The sequence below is a fragment of the Diadema antillarum genome, unplaced genomic scaffold (genome assembly GCF_040938485.1).
Source record: "Diadema antillarum isolate AM-2024a unplaced genomic scaffold, OU_Dant_1.0 scf00000077, whole genome shotgun sequence".
Lineage (NCBI taxonomy): Eukaryota > Metazoa > Echinodermata > Echinoidea > Diadematoida > Diadematidae > Diadema > Diadema antillarum.
The window spans coordinates 1,650,238-1,657,988 of NW_027270966.1; positions in this window are offsets into that span (position 1 = coordinate 1,650,238).

A 7,751-nucleotide genomic window follows, 5' to 3' on the forward strand; every position below is an offset into this window, starting at 1 on the left:
GACCCTCATGTTAGCTAAATTTTGTATTCAATCGTGGAATGCCATGACAGTTTGCATGAAAAAGAGCAATTTACTCAGGAAAGGCATTTTGTGTCAGAGTCGTAGGAGTGGGCTTTTCTTTCAGGGGGGCATTTCATGAAGGAACTTGTCGGATAAAATGTCCAACAAGTCAATTATATCCAACAAGTTCAGAGAAATCAGCCAATCAGACTAAAGAGTTTCTCAAAACTTGTCGGATATAATTGACTTGTCAGATATTTTATCCGACAAGTTCCTTCATGAAATGCCCCCCTGGTTGTTAGTTAACAGCATGCATAATCGTTATGAACTAGTCACCCCTTTCATTGCACTCTTTCACTTGATGAAAGCACTGAAATGTATTACTGGTAATCTTTGCCATGAATGCTTTCATCTTGTGGTCCTATGCCTCATTTACTGAGGGAAAACAGCAAAATTCTATCAGTACGTATTGCTTAACTTGGGGTTAGTCAATATGGAAACTGACTTAGCATGTGGTATTTGTAGATGTGAGTCCTGATTAGAGGCTGATTTTTTTTTTCTTTTTCAATTGAAGGACAATAATCATTGTACTTTATATGTCAATAATTTACCAGCCCACTGGTATATGACTAGTGGCACTGTGCGAGAATTGCTATACAAAATGAATATTCTGGTAGGCTACTACATTCATTAAACTATTTAGTCTACATAGACACCACGGAGAATATTACTCTAATTTTTTACTCTTACGATATCCACACCAAATTTCTTGTGGTCATACATGTTATGAATAAGAATGCAAGAAAGTACATTTTCATAACTTCTTTGCCTGCACGTTCTACGTCAACTTTGGCATCTCTGATGCCATACACTCTACTGCAATATTTGTGTCCACTTTCTGGTGTGATATTTTCATGCACTGCTTCATTAAGAACAATGAGTTGTCATTTTTTTCTTTGTTTTCCACTGTTATTTTAGTTTTATAGAATCTTTATAGACTAATGCAATTTGATTTAAGAGTTGTAGCTTCCAGAGTATATCTTATGCAAAATTTGATTTGCAACATGTTTCTAGACTACTTGTGGGGATACTTGGGTGTGTAATGGGACTCATTTATACATAGATTAATAAACTTTTCTTCATGGTTGTCTTTTTGATTCTTCTTTTTTTTTATACAGCTTGAACAGGGAGAGAAGATATATCTATTCATGTAATTTGACAGAGCAGTGCATCCGCTGCGCCAAGTACATGTGAGATATTTAGAGACATGATGGTTATACTGTCTCACCGAAAAAACTTCTCTGGTGTGCTTTATCTGACCTCAGGAAGCCAAATAATTCATGATGCCAACAAAAGATATGTTTTTGAAGGGGAAAATAAAGCCTAAGCATAAACCCATGAAACAACTACTGTATACGCTATATATTTCGCGGGGGTTTTATTTTCGCGAATTTCGCGAGTCGGGAGCTATTCGCGAAATTAACAACACGAGAAAATATTACCTTCCAAAATGAATCCCTTGCCTTGATGATACGAACATTTCAGTACTAGTATACCACGTCACGGCTTACCGAACAGACCATACATGGTACTGGCTAAGCTTGTTTACGCACGTCCACGTCTACTTACGAATACTGTAGAGAGCCAATCCATTATCGCAAGGGGACCACTCGTCAGAAATCTAGCGCGATGGACTTAACCACTTCAAAAATGTTGAATTCTAACTTACTAGTTCGCAGAGTTTGGTAAGTTTTTTTCATGCAGTGTATCACTAGTATCATTCTTATTTGCTAGTAAGTTGAAAATTCACGCTTTCTTTGCCACTTCATATTTTCTCTGGTCCCCCAATCGCGAATTTAACCACTCGTGAAAATGTGTGACAGCGGCAATTCGCGAAAATTTATGTACGCGAAAATTATAGCGTATACAGTATGTCTAGAACACTGGATATGCCTTTCTTAAAAGATTATTAATATATATATGTTCTTTTTTTGGGGGGGGGGGGAGGGGAGGAGAGCCAAAACTAACTGAAATCTTCCTAGTGCTGGTGTTGGACAGTATTTGCAAATACATGAAGTTGGCTAGATATGCCGAATGCAATTTGAATTTGAAGATCAGCCAGTTTTAGCCCAACAGCTATGCAGTATATCAATTGCAGTCATCCAGTGATATTTTCCGTATTCTTTTTCACAAGAGAAAAAAAAAATCCCTCATGTGCAAAAATTTACTCAAAAGGCAACATTCTGTTGACGTATCCGGCTGAATTGTATGAATACCAGCTTTGTTTTTAGCTCACCTGAGCCAAAGGCTCAAGTGAGCTATTGCGATCGCCCTTCGTCCGGCGTCCGTCGTGCGTCGTGCGTCGTGCGTCGTGCGTCGTGCGTCGTGCGTCGTCCGTCGTCCGTCGTCCGTCGTCCGTCGTCCGTCGTGCGTCGTCCGTCGTGCGTCGTGCGTAAACTTTTTACATTTTCATCTTCTTCTTGAAAACCCCAAGACCGATTTTCATCAAACTTGGCAGGTAGCATCCCTAGGGGGTTAGGAACTCAATTTGTTAAAATGGGCACCATGCCCCACCCAGGGGGCCCCCAGGGGGGCCCAAACCCCCCAAAATTAAGGAATCTGTAAAAATCTTCTTCTCTAGAACCAGAAGTGATAGAGCTAAGTTAATAATATGAGTTAGTACATTGATGACTGTAGTTTCAAGTTTGTTCATGGCAGAATCAGGGGTGCCCCCCTTGGGACCCAGGGGAGGGGGGTGGGGAAGGGTTCTAATGGGGCCTAAATTGTACATTTTCATCTTCTTCTTGAGAACTCCATGACCCATTTTCACCAAACTTGGCAGGTAGCATCCCTAGGGGGTTAGGAACTCCATTTGTTAAAATGGGCACCATGACCCACCCAGGGGGCCCCCAGGGGGCCCAAACCCCCCAAAATTAAGGAATCCGCAAAAATCTTGTTCTCTAGAACCAGAAGTGATAGAGCTAGGTTAATACTATGAGTTAGCACATTGATGACTGTAGTTTCAAGTTTGTTCATGGCAGAATCAGGGGTGCCCCCCTTTGGACCCAGGGGGGGGGGGGGGGGGGGTGGGGGTGAGGAGGGGTCCTAATGGGGCCTAAATTGTACATTTTTATCTTCTTCTTGAGAACCCCATGACCCATTTTCACCAAACTTGGCAGGTAGCATCCCTAGGGGGTTAGGATCTCAATTTGTTAAAATGGGCACCATGCCCCGCCCAGGGGGCCCCCAGGGGGCCCAAACCCCCCAAATGAAGGAATCTTTAAAAATCTTCTCTAGAATCAGAAGTTATAGAGCTGAGATAATACTATGAGTGAGTACAGTAATGACTGTAGTTTCAAGTTTGTTCATAGGAGATCCAGGGGTGCCCCTCTTGGGGGTGGGGGGGGGGGGGGGGTGGTTGGAAGGGTCCAAATGGAGGCCTGAATTGTACATTTTCATCTTCTTCCTGAAAACCTCATGATGGATTTTTGTCAAACTTGGCAGGTAGCATCCCTAGGTGGTCAGGATCTCAATTTATCAAACTGGGCACCATGCCCCACCCAGAGGGCCCCAGGGGGCCCCAATTCCCCCAAATTAAGGAATCTTGAAAAAATTGGGCCCTTATTGTACATTTTCATCTTCCACTTGAGAATGCCTCGTCAAATTTTGGTAGAGCTGTGAATAATTTAGATTAGTGACTGCGTGAAAGGTGAACTTGCGATACTCAGGTGAGCGCTAGACCCGCGGGTCTCTTGTTTAGTATTGACTTTGAAATTGCCTTCCAGTCAGTCTCCAAACGAGATCCCAAGACAGGCCATCCATGTACAGAATCATCAACCTATTGGAGTGAATTAGTCCAGTCGGTCAGGTCATGTTAATTCAGCTGGAAAATAATTTGCCTATATGATCTCCCAATATCTGCTCATCAGTGGTGGATATTGGGGGGAAATATATTTTGGCTGTGTGGAGATGACATTGCTTATAAAGCTTTCTGTCAAGACATGCTTGTTGACATCTTCAGACCATTCCCATTTGGTAATGATGTTAAAGCTAGGGTATGCTGCATAAAGTCCTTTCAGTCTTGGAAAAAGACTATATCCGCAAGAGGAGACATGGAATGCCTTGCAGATGCCATCCGCAACCCTTTATTAACTGTCCTGACATGGAAAAAAATGATAGTTTTACATTTTTGTGATGCCATTAAGTGGCATTTTCATATGGTAATTACATAAGCAGATATAGCCACTTATCATAATTATTATGTCTCTGGGAGCTGCTAATATCACTTGTATAGGGAACCCGAGTTTTGTTTGTATGTTGTTGAATTCAATAACCAGAGGGTGCATTTTATTGTACGTTTATCTGGAGGACCAGGAGTTAGCAGTAATGAGTGAAATTTTGGCGTCTGACGAAAAAGTCAATGCAGATTTTTGCTTTTCTTCATTTTGTCATGGACACTCTAAAACCTATCTCTCAAGGGTTTGTTTTCTACGGGGGCATATAAAGGTAAATCTTGGGATCTGCGAAGGCGGGGGTCATAGAGTATATGAGGCACAAAGGTGCTTCCAGTAACCCATGCCCCCCCTTCCCCCTTTTTCTTTTAAAATGATGTGACATCAGGTAGAACTTGGTATATGTCTGTCCTTTTGGATTTTGGGTATTGGTTATGGTTATGCTGTCTCAATCATTTTGAATTATCCTTGTTATCATTCATATCGTATCAATAGATTTGAAAAGTCTGTTTTTACTGAGGATTATGTGTACATGCGTTGAGGTTGTTCAGAGAGTTCGATTGTTATGACTGCTATGTGCAAGAGAGCAGATAAATATTGTCAGTTGAAATCATCACAAATTCATGGGTATCCAGTACAGTTCAGAAGCTCTGTGAAGTTGTTAGTTGGCTATACATCTAACTCTGATTCTTATTATAAATTATGACTTTACACGAGAGTCATTTGAGATAGAAGGGGAGAAATAAACCATTCTAAAAGAATTTCAAGATAATATCGGACATGCTTGCAATTATTATTGTTATAAAACACCTTTTTTCACAGGATGTGACAGAAAAAGTTGGTGACCCGTCGTACAGATCTACATTCTAATTGTATTTTACCCTGGAGAGTGAACTCATCTGACCCACAAAGGGAACATTTCTAATCTATTCAATGAAATTTGCTTCCATGTTTATTCCTACTTATGCTAATCCAGGACTCTATAATTACTAGGACTTTATTTTGTTTAAATGAGAATAATCCGTAGTATCAGGACTAGAGGTGCATACAAATCGAAACTATTGACACGTACCATGTAACAGTATTAACGGTTAGATCCACAAAAGACCAGTACATACATAGTCTTCAGCATGTTAGCTTGCAAGCTCTTTACATGCATTTGACAGGTATTTTGTACTAACAAAGCCGGTATTAACTGCAACTACTGCAAAGTGATGATACATGTTGTATGTATTCAGAATTGTTTTGCTTTTATTGCTTTTGTGAAAACCAAATAAAGGCAAGATCACCAGTGTGGAGGTGTTCGGAACTAAATACATTTGTCATGTGCATGAAATAATTATCCAAGGACTGTTTGGTGGTGTTCATGGATGTGAATGTAACTCTCAATAATCTCAAAAATTCGCCATGGGTGGAGAAGTGTAGAGACGTAAGTTTATACTGTAAAAGTGGAAATTTTCGCACATTTCGCGCAACATGAAACAAGTGTGAAAATGAACCACGCAAATACTTTTCCTTTTCATTTATAAGAATATGCTAATTCTCTGATTCCACTGAATTCAAATCATGAAATTTGTTTTACTCGACAGTGCAAAAAACAAATTACCATGCCAAAATGTCCACTTTCACAGTACTTAGCGTTGGACATCGGCCACATTCTCATCACACACTTTGCCTTCTGCTTTATATACCACACATCATGCACACTTATTTGTAACAAAAGAACACATTTAATGTGTGTATTTGTAATGATAGAATATATCAAAATGTACATAAGATACACAGACATACACTGTACTTAATGTTACAGACTGACATCTATCTTACAATGAAGAAAGAAATTTGGGTCAAATGTGCAGAATACAAGGCACTGTTACTATTACATGATATTTGTGACAGCAAGCTTTTCCATAACTTTTTATATACTAACAAAGGGTTATAACACCATCTTTGTATAGTGTGCAGCATAATAATAATAATAATGATAATAATAATGATAATAATGTAATCTTACGTGAACCATGGAGAAAAAAAAAAATCTGCCAATCAAGATTATGAGGTGGGCATTGTAGCATTAATTGCTGAGCACATATATACACATTGCATTAAAAAAATGAGCTGCATCTTTAATGAGTGAGTAATAATAACTCACTTTTGGTCTTTCACATTAATTTAAAAAACACTCTAAACTATGAGACGATGTTAAAAAAAAATATAGATGGTATATCGGCATAACACAGACACAAAATACATATCCAAGGCACTATAAACTGGAATGCTAAATACACAAGTACCATGTTAATCTTGAAGCCGATGTGCTTTTTTAGAGGCAGAATTGGCCACTAACTTTAACAAGTCACCTTGAAAACAAAGAAAGGCAAAGAAAGAGGAGACTGACAATACAATAGAACACTGTAAAAGTGGATATTTTTGGCGCGACTAATTTTTCGCGCTTGGCCGGGTAAGAAGAGTTTCACACATTTTTAATTCCGTGGAATCAGGACATCATAACAGCAAGCAAAAATATTTGTGTGCTTTTATTTTCGCGCTAGTTTCTGGTTGCGCGAAATGCATGAAAATTTCAACACTGCAAAAATTTCCACTTTTACATAATTTGGCATTGTTTGCTGGGTTGCCATGACACTATTCACAAAAAGAGAAGTAAATGTGCAGATGATCTCTATCGCCACCAGTGTTGTCATCTTGCGGCATCTAGTTATACACAGACCACCACCCCCTTCCCCCCCCCCCCCTGCAAAAAAAAAACATGTTTAAAAAAAGAGTATATATATATATATACATGTATACATATATATGACCATAGAAGAACCATGTAAGAAATTTCCACAATGAATTGTGAGTTTGACTTATATAGATATGGTATCCACAAGCAGTGCGGTGATTGTACACTTTTTTTCTTTGTAAGCAACATCCAAGGGTTAGACTGGAAGTGAATTTGGCTTGTTAGAGATATTACAAACAAACCAACTCTTACAGAATTGTATTTGAATACACCAGTTGTCGTGGTATTTGTTAATTACCACAGAACGGAAAACTACGCTTAGTACTGCTGGTTTTCAGTTATCACTTCCCTTAGCCAGAATTCACAAAGGTGGTACAATTGAAACCATGGTTTATACCATGGACAATTTGTATGGAGCACCAAGTGTCGCATGGCCTAATTCATTACGAAATCAGTCATTTCGTCGACGAAATGATCATTTTGTTAACGAAATGAACATGACTGATTTCGTAATGAAATAAGCCATGCGACACTTGGCGCTCCATACAAATTGTCCATGGAATAATCCATGGTTTCAATTGTACCACCTTCATGAATTCGGGCCCTTGTGTAGAAGATGTTAAAACAGACATAAAGAAGAGAGAGAGAGAAGACAGAGTGTGAGAAAAAGAGAGAAAGAGAATGATGGAGTAACAGAGGGAAGAATAAAAGAACCTAGACAAAGCAAAAAGCATAAGATAATATATTAGATCAAGAGCAAGGCTGCATGTTCTGTC